Source organism: Leguminivora glycinivorella, chromosome 9, assembly GCF_023078275.1.
Source record: "Leguminivora glycinivorella isolate SPB_JAAS2020 chromosome 9, LegGlyc_1.1, whole genome shotgun sequence".
NCBI classification, from domain to species: domain Eukaryota; kingdom Metazoa; phylum Arthropoda; class Insecta; order Lepidoptera; family Tortricidae; genus Leguminivora; species Leguminivora glycinivorella.
Window position 1 is genome coordinate 9541732 of NC_062979.1, and position 14086 is coordinate 9555817.

Below are 14086 nucleotides of genomic sequence, written 5' to 3' on the forward strand. Positions count from 1 at the left end.
CTGCAGCCAATAATAGAAACGAAAAGCAAACTTCAGAACTCCATTAAAGCGGCGTTCAAAGTTCCTTTTCGGGAAGAAGCAGGCGCAAATCCAGAATCTGTGTATTTATTCATCTTTATAATACATGCCGTGCCTCACGATTACTATTCGATAAAACTTGGCTAAGCAAAAATAAGCAACACGAACAAGTGTACCTGTCACTCGGCCCTTGTTCTTGTTTCTAAAATTTGTATAAAATATTCCAAAGCAGTCGCGACGCGCCGGCTACTCTGTTGCAAAAACAAAACAAACTCGAATAAAACAAAAAGTAACAACACGACACATATATGTAATATTACATTTTAATTTAATACAGGAATACAACTTATTTGTTACTTATAGGTATTTATCATCAGTTTAAAGTGGCCTTTCAAATTACTTAACATTACTTGGAATAATCGAATCTTTTGATCTAGTTAACTTAATACATAATAAGACAGCTTGTGAAATGAAGAGCCGTTTACCGAGAACGTGTTTGATAAATGCCGCCGAATCCCAGATTCCTTACATTTTGAGACACATCAAGATTCCCCGAAATCAGTTCAACAATACGTGTCAGTAATTCCATTAATGCTCGATTTCCTAAAACGCCGCATCTTGGCTCCTTGACGAAATTTTTGACGCTTCAGCGTCCGAGCTGGTTTCTCACGTGGATTTGTTTGTTTTATTAAACCGTGGGAGCGAGGCTTCCTGCTGATAGATTTGAAAATAAAATTTGAGCAAAGAATTAAATCAGTCAAGTAGGTAATTAAGTTTCATCTGATTAGTTAATGGTTCATTGAGTGTGACTGAATGTGCGAAATAAAAAGCGGTTTGTCTATCAGGCGCGGCGCGGCGGCGACGCGAGCGGCGTTGGTGTCCGGCGTCACAATAGCACAATTAAAATGCCAACAAGTCCGGTTGCCAGCCCAATCCAATTACAGTGGACAACGATTCCAACGAGTAATTGGAACTGAAGCTAAACCGTTCTGTGCTTTCGCTCCAAAGTGAAATAAAGTTAGGAACCATACTCTTATACGACTTAGATAACGGGTCAAAACATTTATTGGGAAATAACATCAAACTAAAATGCTCATTAATCAAAGAAGTACTTAGAATGAAAATAAAACTTGTGGCCTTTTTTGGTATTTTCATGAGGACTCCTAGACAAAGTAAGAACTGTGAATCAGTTGTTTGCAATCCTCGAACAGAGACGACACAATGTTTAACTAAAAACAAACTGGTGGCAGCGTACTGAGCGGAAACACTATCTAAATCGTTTTAAGAAAATAAAACAAACTAAGGGTTTAGAGAATGACAACGAAAGAGGGTAAAAGAACACGGTGCAAGGCTCTTATGGGTATTTTTGTTCTTACATTGTATATTTAGATTTCAATGTATCGGGACATTGTACCCAAAGGTAGAGATCACTCAAACAAGCCTACCTACTGTTGTTACTCTTATCCCGAGCAATAACAAATAGTTGTTTGAGGTGGTACAATTAGATACATATATTGTATGATCAGAATTTTAAAAGAACAACAACTGCCGTTTGCTGAGCATAAGACAGACAGGTCATAGCAATATTAAACGGTTCTTTTGTAAGACCGTAGAATCCTAAAAACGAGTTTGTGCCGTCCGATGCGGACTGGAAGCGGCCTTTGTGCTGCATTTCCCAGTAAGGGAATTCGATTGTCGTGAAGAAAAAACTTTCTGCACTACACCCAGACTACAAAGTGAACTAATCTCGAAATCTGAACACTAAAGGCTCAAAATTCGTCTGTGTGAAAGTAAAATAACAAAGAGGGCATCCGTATAAAACCAGCTGTTTCTCTGCTTCGGCTTCAATAACAAGCATTTTACATTAATTTTACCGTTACTGAAAATTTAAACTTATCGTTTCTAAATGTAAGATTTATATAACAATAAATCGTGTGTATCTCTTGCCAATATATTGGATATCTTATACGAATCGAATGGTCATCTTGGCAACATTGTAACACCTCACCGAATAACACTGGAACCGGTTCACGGCAGCACTTGAATTTAATTGATATTGAGATCAATTATCATAATCAAGACGACATATAAATATATGCTCCTTTAAATTGCAACATTTTTGCACACACGTACCTCAAGATAAGTTGAAAACGATTTTGACAGCCTCGCCAGCGCGTGGTGCAAGTGTTATGACTATCACAATTCATCATCATCCTCCTTGCGTTATCTCGGCATTTGCCACGGCTCATGGGAGCCTGGGGTCCGCTTTGACAACTAATCCCAAGATTTGGCGTAGGCACTAGTTTTACGAAAGCGAATGCCATCTGACCTTCTAACCCGAAGGGTAACTAGGCCTTATTAGAATTAGTCCGGTTTCCTCACGATGTTCTCCTTCACAGAAAAGCGACTGGCAAATATCAAATAACATTCTGCACATACGAGGGGCGTTCAATAAGTAATGATAATGAGTATTAAAACATAAGAATGTAAGTATCCTTATATTTTTATAATTAAAAGTAACTCTTTGGTGATTTATTTGACATATTTAATTTTTTCAATTATTATTTTCTTGCCCCATTTAAAAAATAAAATCTTAACGATAGTCTAAATACCATGTCAGTAAGCACTTCACTTCATTATACTTCAGAGTAGCGATTATATTATAATTTTATTTAAAGGTCGGGTATAAAATATTAAGCTTCCTACCGTTATTTGAAGCCTATTTTATTATATTTGAGAGAGCAATCCTGTTAACAGATGACGTAGCGGTTCAAATATTAGCTGACAGTAGTCGCCATTATCCCCACCACCAGTTTTACCTTTCCAGTTTTATCCCCTCACCACCGGGCGGTAGCGCCTGCGGGCGCCGTTTGCCTCATTGGCGTTCTGTTCTTCGGAGCGTACGGTTCGCTACAAAAAATTCTTAGAATTTCTGAGATTCTTAGAATTTTTTGTAAGTAAAAAGATATGTAATATTTTACAAAATATTTCATATTTTAACGGTTTTACCGTTCGATTATAAATAATAAAACGTGACGGACATTCCTTGTCCGTCGCAATATTTTTAGATAAGCTGACATTTCGAGCGCAGCGAAGGCGTCGCGGTAAGTAAGCGACGAGCATTTGTTTTACTTTATTTGCAGTGAATCGGTTCGCCATAAGCACGGATCAGGTCATTGAGAATTGAGACAGTTTAAATTAGACCACGATATCATAAATTGTTCGTTAATTATAAAAAGAAAGACGCATCTTTGTCGTCATAATTTATAAGTTGTTAAGTGGTCGCGGTCTCATTCCTGAATGAGCATATTTTGCAGAAATGTCTGTTTGAGCGGTTGCTAAGTAATTAAACTTTTTGCACAAGCCTGCGCAAGGATAAAGTGCATCCTATTAGGATACTTGATTACTATTTTGTGAGGGACGCTTAAATTTTTAAGAATATATTTATGACCTGATATTTTCCGTGCATATCCCCAGTATTATTACTATGCAGGCTATGGCGTGTAACAGTGATTGCTTTCAAAATTTTGATGGTCTCGCAAGAAGCTAAGATGCAATTCATTAACGATTAAGTAGATAAAACCTAGGACACGTTTAAAACCTTGTTGTATCAACTTTTAAAGGTTCTAGTGTCATATTGGATTCCCTATTGGGGTCCGGTCTACTTTAGGGTTAATGAAGCCCCGCTTGGGCCGGGCTTCTGTTCCCGTCCTAAAGGACAAAAGCAAACTCCAGCATTTATTATTACTATTATGTTATTTTCTTCATTCTTAATTAAAGAGTGCCTACTATTGATGCACAGTATCGTTCTAAGTGTAAGCGTTGAATAAAGAACCCCGCACGGAATGTTCGGAAAAATCCGTTCGGTCGATTTTGCTGAAATTTTGTAAAAAGATAGCCTCTAATACTCTAATTAACTGTGCGAAGATGCAACCTTAATTAATGACTAGTTTTCAAAATATAACGATTTTAGGTTTAACGAAAAATGAAGTAAGTATATATGACGCTAATATGCACTTACTACCTTTTTCCCGAAGTCAATTTTATTACGATATTAAAATGTTCTTGATATATATAAATCGTTTCACAAGGCTTTTAAAATATTGTTGACAAAGTTACTTACACTACAAGACTACGATGAATACTTAGTACTTATATGCGTAGTCGTTTTCCGTAATAAGAACAAACACTTTGGATCATTAAGTCTATGTTTTAAAGTTCCGAGTACCTAATTAGTAATTACAATAAATATATACAATCGTAGGTAATTAATGTAGATACGAGTGCCAATATGTTAATGTACAGAAACGACGGTTTTCACGCGGTTATCATTATCTTCTCTTATCTATGAAGTAGCGAGACCAATGCGAACTTGCGAAGACGTGCGGCAATAAGAACTCATGCAAAGTGTCATAAATAATTAATCAGTGTCATGCTTATATCTTAACCGGAGAAGAGCACGATGGATCCCACTAACTCCTGCACAAATACCGTTATTTCCACGGTTAGACCTGGCGTACTTGCACTCCATCAGATTTGGTACATACCAAGTTAAACTATCTCCAGGATATATTCAAGATAGTACATTGCGTCATATGAACGACCTAGCAGCGGAAGACGAAGACGAACGAGTTTTCCAAATCGATGGAAACTTCAATGAGCCAGGATTTATAAAAATAAGGGCTACATCGCGATTTCGAAACGCAGCATTTTATTATGTGTGGATTGCATTTGACCTAGAACACAATAACGTTGAAAATGAAGACCCAATATTGGGCTATTATTGCACCTGTAAAAGTGGAGCAAGAACGATCGGTACATGCGGTCACGTAACAGCAATCTTGTGGTTTTAGGTTTTGCCCGATATGAAGAGAACATAAAGTACCCATCATTAAGAACACTTTATGCCATTCTTAATGCACAAATGTAGCGTTGTAAATACAATTAGATATAAGCTAATTATTAGTTGTACAGTTTAACATCGTAGTATAAGATCAGTTTCAGTTTTCAGTTTCAGTTTTACCCTTAAGATAGCTTAAACCTTCAAATATTTTTTTTACCCGATATTGAAACGAATATATTTAGATATATATAAATATATTTACACGTTAGATAATTAGGATTTAATACGTCATATTATTACTACTATGAAATAATTTTATCTTAAATCAACCTTGGGAAAAAGGTAGTAAGTGCATATTAGCATCATATATATTTACTTAATTTTTTGTTAAACCTAAAATCGTTATATTTTGAAAACTAGTCATTAATTAAGGTTGCGGCTTCGCAAAGTTAATTAGAGTATTAGAGGCTATCTTTTCACAAAATTTCAGCAAAATCGACCGAACGGATTTTTCCGAACATTTCGTGCGGGGTTCTTTCCGGTACTAATAATAATAATAATAGACTTACTGGAAGTTTGCTACTCTAGCTAAAGTAAAAGATTTTGAGTGAAACCCCTGTATGTGATATAAAATTGTAATGTGATATGCATGCTTTTCTATGTCTAAAAAATGGCTATTTCACCCTATGTCTATAGTGTGAGGTCTGAGATTTACCAGAATAACCATTATTATTTAAAGTAGGTACCTACTCTGTTGTAAATTACCACATACAGGAGAGTCACTATTGATCTTTTGCTTCTATCCAATTAGGATATATAAATAAATAGTAAGTGACTGTCTGCTGATTTAAGTACACAAGTTGTTGTGCAATAAATTTATTATTATTCTGCTGCGCAAGCAGATGTGTTGACTATGCAGTATTCGTATCGGCTCATATCCTAGATTTGGCGTTACAAAGAAAAGACCCGAAAATTGTTTTTTATTCGAATACCTACTCTAATAATTTCCGCTTGCGCAAGGCGTAAAGAGACATCATTATAATAACATTGTTGCTTGGGATATCCATTGAGACGATTTGCGAGGCTGGGCAAATGTTAGCGGGAAATCCGTGTAAATAGGAAAGTTTCCGCCAAGCCTATGTATCTAATCTTAATTACTCGTACTTCCGTCTGCGCAAGACGTGTAAGTATTTCTACTTACCCAACAAATAATAAGCCTGCGCAAGGCCTTTGTTTGTTATTTTTTGTTATTTGACTGCTACACTAGCAGACGAAATAAAAGAAAGGAGCCTATGAGACTATCTATCTAGTGTAATGAATTACCAATAATATAGCAAGCCCGTCCTGGCCTGCGCAATGTAGCGTGATCATAGAACTTGCCTTTTTATAAAATTTTATCTGCCATTCCATAATATTCATAATTTGCCTGCGTAAGGCATGTGAATATTATGAATATATTGTGAATATTCAGCAACAAAACATAATCTCTGAAGAGATTTTGGCCGTCACGGCTATAGCCTCCGCAGGGCGTGTTAAACTTACAACTCGGCTCTCTGCTAGAACTATCAGGAACCGGATATTCTTAAATTAATGTAAACAGCATTCTTAAACTATTTTTGCAGGGTTTAAGTAGGTAAGCAAGATATGATAAAACATATGTATTAGCCTGTTACATATCGCTAAACAAGTGCTTTGATTATGCAAGTAGTATTTGCTTCGGCAGTACATATACTTAAATTGGAATGACAGAATATTAGCATAGCCCCTGCGTAGGGAAGACCCGCAAAGTGGTTAATTAAGCGTCTGGCCATATTACAATAACATAAATATATGCTTCCGCAAAGCAACCACAAGTCATATACTGTGTATTATTGCGTATCGGGCTACTACCACGAAAACGCATGCTATTAAGTAAATATACATTTCAAATACAAATCATCATATTCATGAAATATCTAACCTAACCTAACCTATTCAGCCGCCAGCGACTAGCTAAGCGAACTTACCGGTCAATGGCTCTTTTCAACCACATATGTATTGCCGGCTCCGCTAGCAGCGTGAAGCTCGCACTAGCGCTGAAACCAGCACCACTTGCACTTTTATATATTCTGTGCCAGCACCAAATCAATGATTTTGAATACAAGTCACGTGGAACGGGATGAGCCTAGTTCCTTATTAAAGCAAAGGTTGGATTAGTGGGTGTACTCTTCGTAATCCAGCTTGCCTGGTAAAAGTGGTAAATAACCAAATTGTTCCTATATCTAAGATTGTGGTAATCTATACTGGAACTGAGTAATTGGCTTGCAAAAACCTGACAATTTGTGTTGACTATCAAATTTACGTCATCAAAGACTCAGATCTTTAACCCTTTATTAATTTCCTATGAGTTAGACACTTCACTTCCTTCTGTGGACATAATAATATATAAGGTTGTACCCCGCTGTATGTGAATATAACGTTGAAATTCTTTAACCTTCCACATATAATATATATAAGAACAATTTGGATGTTTACCGTATGTAAATACCTATGACCCACATAGGGTATGATATGATCAGAGATAAATAAAATTTATCTGTACGGTACCTGTCTGAACGACAATAAGCCATGCCATACAAAGCTTTTAAATCAAATGATTGATATCGATTCCAAATCAAGAACCTTCTAGATTTCCTAGACAACTTGTCTAACATCCCACAGAAACCCGCTCTCTGGGTAAGAAGGAGGCTAAAGTTCTTTTCGAGAAAAGGGATGCACCGTAATCCTAAATGTGACGTTAGAAGAATGTACATACAACATGTACCTCTTAATCAGCTTGAATCTGCTCCTAACGCTAAAAGACGGCTCTTTAAGATTTTTAGTATCAAACACTAATTATTCTGGGAGCTTCATTCAGGCAAATAACCGCGAAGGTTATTGCTGCAAGAATACTACCAATGTTCAACAAGAACTGATCGCCGAGTCTGCCTACATTCTTCCCTTGTTTTTGACAAAAATAAGTTATGAATTATTTAGTGTCTTGCTTGGCTACTCGTCTAAAATACATAAAATGTACTAATATTAGAGTTATGCGCCTGTGACATAACTAATTTATGGGGTCAAATCAATGCTAAAATCTATTTTGGAACTATTTTTAGTCTTTTTTTTTTTTTTTTTTTCAAATATAACTAAAACTTCAGTTAGGCCTACAGTCCAAGTTATTTATATATCTTACCATAATGTGTATCCAGCAGATATAGTTGGTACTTATATATATTACAATGATAAGTGAAAACCAGTGTTTTTCTAGCTATACTACAACTTATTAGCAAAGGTAGTGCTGCTTGCTGCTTACCATATCAACCTAACTAATTGCAAATACTTATATGTACAACAAAATGAAACCACTTATAGGGTGGTACATATTAAAAATGGACTGAAACGAAAATCTTATAAATTAAAAGATAATTTATTGACTAAATAGCTGCGCTCTGTATACTACTATTATTCACCTTTAGGTGGGCACAAGAAATTCGTCTTTTATTCGTATATGCCAACTTAAATCGGCCTGGAAATACAATGCATGTACATACTGTGACATCACGCAATGATTACCTTTGTTCAAATTTGTACGTACACACTTGACATTGTTTAGCCATTATATGCTAACAACAAAGTAAGGAAATATTGTAGTCGATTTATATATCTTCAAGGGAGTTCCCGTTGTTTTTGTAAAATGTTGTATAAGTGCACTTGATTCCTCATAAAGACTATAAGAACTTTCAAATAAATATTAATACAAAGGAATAAGCCATGAAGATAATTTTGTGTCTGTAACGTAACCTAAACAGTATTATGCCTTAGTTATACTGAGATCTTTAGATCTAACATATATGCTTTGCTGTGATAAAGACAAATAGGATTGTGGCTTGTAATACCTCAACAAGATTTCACTGTCTTTTTGCGAAGTAGATCGATGCATAATGATAAAGGATCCTGAAATTAATAGAAACAGACAATACCGAAAATTATGAATTGATGGGTGAAATGAAATAAACATATGAACTCGCTTTTAGAAATAAGATTTAATCTTATAACTTGATTCACATTGATTTATTAAAAATACAGTATTCACAAAAATAGTAACATGTATCACTGCAGATTCCACTTAGTTGGTTGAATTGAAATGATTCACCCACACACGCAGATTATTAAGTGCACTAGTTGTTTCCACCAGTTTCACTAATGATGAGGAATTAATCACATTGGCGTTATGCTGGCCACCAGGCGGTCACAGACAGGTCTCAAATATAATAAAATAGGCTTCAAATAACGGTAGGAAGCTTAATAGCAGCGTTTTACCTTACAATAAAACGCATATTAAGCGAAGTACCTTATTTGAAGCCTATAGTTTTTAGGCCGCCAGTGGCAATATAAGTACACCGTTGCAATAAACCACTTTACTTTTATTACACCCATGGAGGGTAGGTTTAACTCACTAATGTATTTTATCACCTTCACCATTCAGGTTGCAAAATCCAACACCTATACACTCCAATGTTTACTGGTATGTCCCTGTTTTTATTTAAAATGTACATAATAAAAATAATTATTGCAACCTTTTTAGTAAATTGTACACTTATTGCAACTTTGTCTTGGTTATAATTTGAGAACCAATGAGGCAAACGGCGCCCGCAGGCGCTACCGCCCGGTGGTGAGGGGATAAAACTGGAAAGGTAAAACTGGTGGTGGGGATAATGGCGACTACTGTCAGCTAATATTTGAACCGCTACGTCATCTGTTAACAGGATTGCTCTCTCAAATATAATAAAATAGGCTTCAAATAAGGTACTTCGCTTAATATGCGTTTTATTGTAAGGTAAAACGCTGCTATTAATGATCCTTATATTGCCTTCAATATTAGGTATGTCACTTGTTAGCTTTAAATACACTAACTTGAGCAGCACCCTCGGCAATTTGAGGGTTCGGCCCTGTCGACTGTTATTTTGAAGGCCAAAAATGTTGATATTGTAACTAATCATTTTTTTAATAATAAAATGATTGTATGTTCTTCTTTAATACTAACGTAACTTTGTTTCCAATCTATATTCTCAATTTTCGTGATAATCTGTAAAAATCGTGAACATGACCAAAAACAGCACCTATATTTTTTTGGATACCATACCGTTTGAAAATGTATCTATACGAACTTTTTTTATTGCTGTTACTAACAAAGGATAAACCCAGCTTTAATTTAAAGTATGATTATTTTTGATATTCATGTCAGAAATGAACTCACGACATGTCAAATATTCATGAAAAAATGCTCTTATTTTACTGAAAATTTTCATACCCCACCTTGTGTCAATTATTTACATATCAAAGAAAAACAAATGAAAGTAGTAAAAATTTGAATTACACTTACACTTTACATTACACTTTAATGAGTACTGCTACATGGACAAGTTAAGAAAAATTAAATCAAGATACAGGAACATATCCATTCTCATTACTTTTTGAACGTCCCTCGTAAGTTCAGAACAACCACAATTGTTGACAACTTATCTTGGTCAGATTTTACCTATGTTAGAGTAAATACTCTTTTTGCGTTTGTTTCAAGAAAACAATATCCGTAATATTTAAAACACACCTAAGCGTTATATACTTACATTATTTATAAATAGCTGAATGTTTCCCAAGCAAACCGATTTCGAGACAGCAATATCCAGGACACCAGACGACAGAAAGCTGCTCAGTAAGTGCCGAATAAACGGCAAATAAATCTGACAAACTGAATACAGAAGGATACGATGAGATAAAAATGGAGATTTGAAATATATACGAGACATGCGTGGCATGGGAGGCGTCGCTTAAAATGTATCTGCGCATTGTTGAATTCGCGCGGGCAGTGCGTAACATAAATACTGGGCACAGTGGGCACGCTCCCGAATGCAATGGCCAGTAAATAAATCGGTGAGCATCTTTCCGGCCGAGCGGTAGGCCCCTGGTGGGCGCCGCGCACTAAATCGCACCGAAAAAGAACGAGCCGATATGGCAGCCGTATCGAACGGTGCTAAGTTACGATCGTCGACGACACGGGACGCTAAGTGGCCTATCGTGTTTTCAAAATTTAAAAACCGGGGCAGTCGTTTTAGAGAAAAATATAGATTTTACTAGCAAAACCTTTTCCCATTAATCAGGATTAAAGAGGTTACAAGGGTTTCCGTATAATACCGTGACGTCGAGACGTTCGGACGGCGCTTATCAGGCGGGCTCCAGCCGTCGTGCCATGTTTTGTTATAGCTGAAGAAATAATACAAATTTATTTTCGCTTTACGGAATTGGAAACTATGTTATTGGGCAAGTAGTTCACTAAGTTATTACATGTATGTAACCATGATAAAATGATGCATGAATACCGTGTACTGTACGGTATAATTTATAACAAGATGCTTCGTTTACTTAGGATCATAAACTCACTCACGAGTCAATTTCAATTCAATTTAAAAAAAAATGAATGTGTTTCATGGTTCACTCGTATGTGTCCATTTATGTAAAAAAAATATCGAATACTCATTTCGCAACACATCTGAATATTATCAATTTCATTTTAGTCTATTATGTATTTCAAATTGCCCTCTCTAACTCCTATCATGTATCAAGCTTACCTTGCATCCAACTGAACCAGAAGTTCGTTAATCCGACGAACGTAACATACAAAGGAGACTGCGGCGAGGCTGAAAATTAAGTTGGCTCGCTCTATTGCCTCTGCATTAAACCAGATCTCTGGACTTCGGTTATTATACAGAGCACTGGCACTAGCAACACTGAAATGCACACATTGATATCCTCTGATGGCATTTTCAACAGTGTATGCTCGCCGCGGTTAATGATGGTCTTAATGAAACTGTATTTGGCATAATTTATAGTGATTAGAAATACAAAGTTGATATTTTGTTACTTTTTTAAACAAATATAAGCTAGGTATAGAAATAAGGCGTAAAAATTATATATAGTTATTCGTTTTTTCTTGTTTAAGCTTGACTTATACATAGAGGTGTTAAGCTAATAATTTTTCTTACTGTACTTGCTTCTTGTGCAGACACTATTAAAAACAAGATTACAAGACAGGCTTTTTTTATTCGAAATTAATCCCATACACCTATCACGCACCTCCAACACTGGTGTTTCGGATGTCCATGGGCGGAAATGATCGCTTACCTACACCATCAGGCGACCGTCTGCTCGTTTGCTTCCTATCACATAAAAAAAAAATGTAAAATGTCCACGGTATAACTTATTAATTCCGAAAAAGATTGCAAATTGCATTTCAAGTAATCATCTGAAATGACTTAATAAATAAACACAGTGTAAGAAAGTCATAATATCCCAAGCGAAGGTAAATATGTAGTAAATTTTTACTAGCACAATAATAAAACGGTGATTTATTGAAAGCATAATTTTAAATAACTTAAAGATGATGAAGAGATACCAGTTTCCTGTAATCATGTTTTAATGGCGTATTTACTATCGTCTGTGAGAAAAACTGCAATTATTCGTATTGCTGTAAAGTTTTGCAATAGTTACTGGCCCCATAAAATAAGCGCAACTAGATTATATCAAAATATTTATAAGTTTGGTGTTAACTACTAGAGCGTAATTATTTTTTGTGAAAATATTGAGCAGCAATGTGTTGCGTGCAAATATTTTGACATCTGGAAGACGCGGAACTAATTGACAGTTATTAACTCAAGTCACGTCGTTCAACAAAAATAAAGTAGCAATACATTGCGTTCTGAATTATTTTGTATGAAACAATAAAAGTAGTATTTTTTAATTAAATCATATGAAAATATGTTCCGTAGGGCTTTTACTAGTGGTAATATCAAAAATACACGCTGACGCTGTAAAAGGTAGGGTTTTAAATATCTGTGCACGGCCTTGTAAATGGCTAATAAAAATAAGCGAGTAGAAAATAGTACATTACGATACAAGTGCGTAAATAAGGAAGGTCGAAACGAGTGGCGATAAATTAAAACACGACCGAAGGGAGTGTTTTAAATCGACACGAGTTATGAATTTCCTTTTTGCACGTCTATCGTACGACGTTTTTCAGTACAGATAGCACTCCGAAGTTTTTTTTTTTTTTTTTTATAAATGGGCTTACTCTTGACCACAGACTAGCCAAAGGCAAAGACGTGGTCGACCTGACATAAATGAACCACTTCTCGCACTAGTGCGTATTAAGATATATTATTTTCAACCGCTAAGTAATGTTAATCGTACTACTGCGTTTAAAAAAATCTATGAGGTTGTAGGAATGCCACGTGGCAGGCGCAGGTTAGAACGCCACCACAAATAAAATTGATATAAAATTGAAAAAAAAAACAACAGGGTGAACAGGGTAAGGTTCGAGATATATTTATTGTTAAATTTAAATATCATTCAAATTTTGAGAATTTAAAGAGACCAAATATGCGAAATATGTACTTCCATAATTGAGACTGATTTAATAACATGCCACTCTTGGCAATCAATTACGAATTTTAAGCTATTGGACTCTTCATTGAATACTTTTAACTATAACAGACACTATACACAGTAAAATAACAAGTATCAGAAGGCCAATTCGAAGATGTCTCATTTTATTATGATTCACCAGTACATCTTACTCGCTTTGGTATAATGCTGTTCTAATCTTTTAACTGAAAAATGTCTAGGTATGAAAAATAAAAAAGGTTAAAATGAAAAAAACCCCCGCGTTACACGTTTTTTTTAACCAGATGCTAATTTAGAGCACGAGTTGAGTTGAGATACAATACGAGAGACTACAAAGGATCTCACGAGAAATTCAGTGCAGTTCCTAGTTTCATTATGCACTAACCTAATTTAAGATGGCGCTCCATTCTATTCATTATGCAATAACAATGGAGTTAAAATTAGAGATACACTCTAAATATTCATTTTTTACTAATAATGAAACCTTTTATTTATTCATGTTCTGTGTGGTGTTTGAGACAAACGATATTACCAATAATATAATAATATCGTTGAATAATCATAACTGAGATACCTATAAGTAAACGAAGTACAAAAAACCAGCCAAGTGCGAGTCGGGCTCGCGCACAAAGGGTTCCGTAGCAGCAAATATAATAAACCAATAACTTAACCAAAATTACAGTTAAATCAACCTATCTCAAAAACTATAAGAGATACTTTGATCAAACCAAAAATCGTTGAAAGAGT

At 35.4% G+C, this 14086-nt stretch overlaps 1 protein-coding gene and 1 pseudogene across 1 annotated transcript in view; one reads left to right on the top strand and one right to left on the bottom strand.

Annotated features, from left to right (window-relative positions):
• Positions 1–14086, bottom strand: part of LOC125229312 (lysine-specific histone demethylase 1A) — a 410072-nt gene that overhangs the window by 80083 nt on the left and 315903 nt on the right. The gene's annotated exons all lie outside the window — the stretch shown is intronic.
• Positions 6569–6666, top strand: LOC125229956 (annotated as a pseudogene).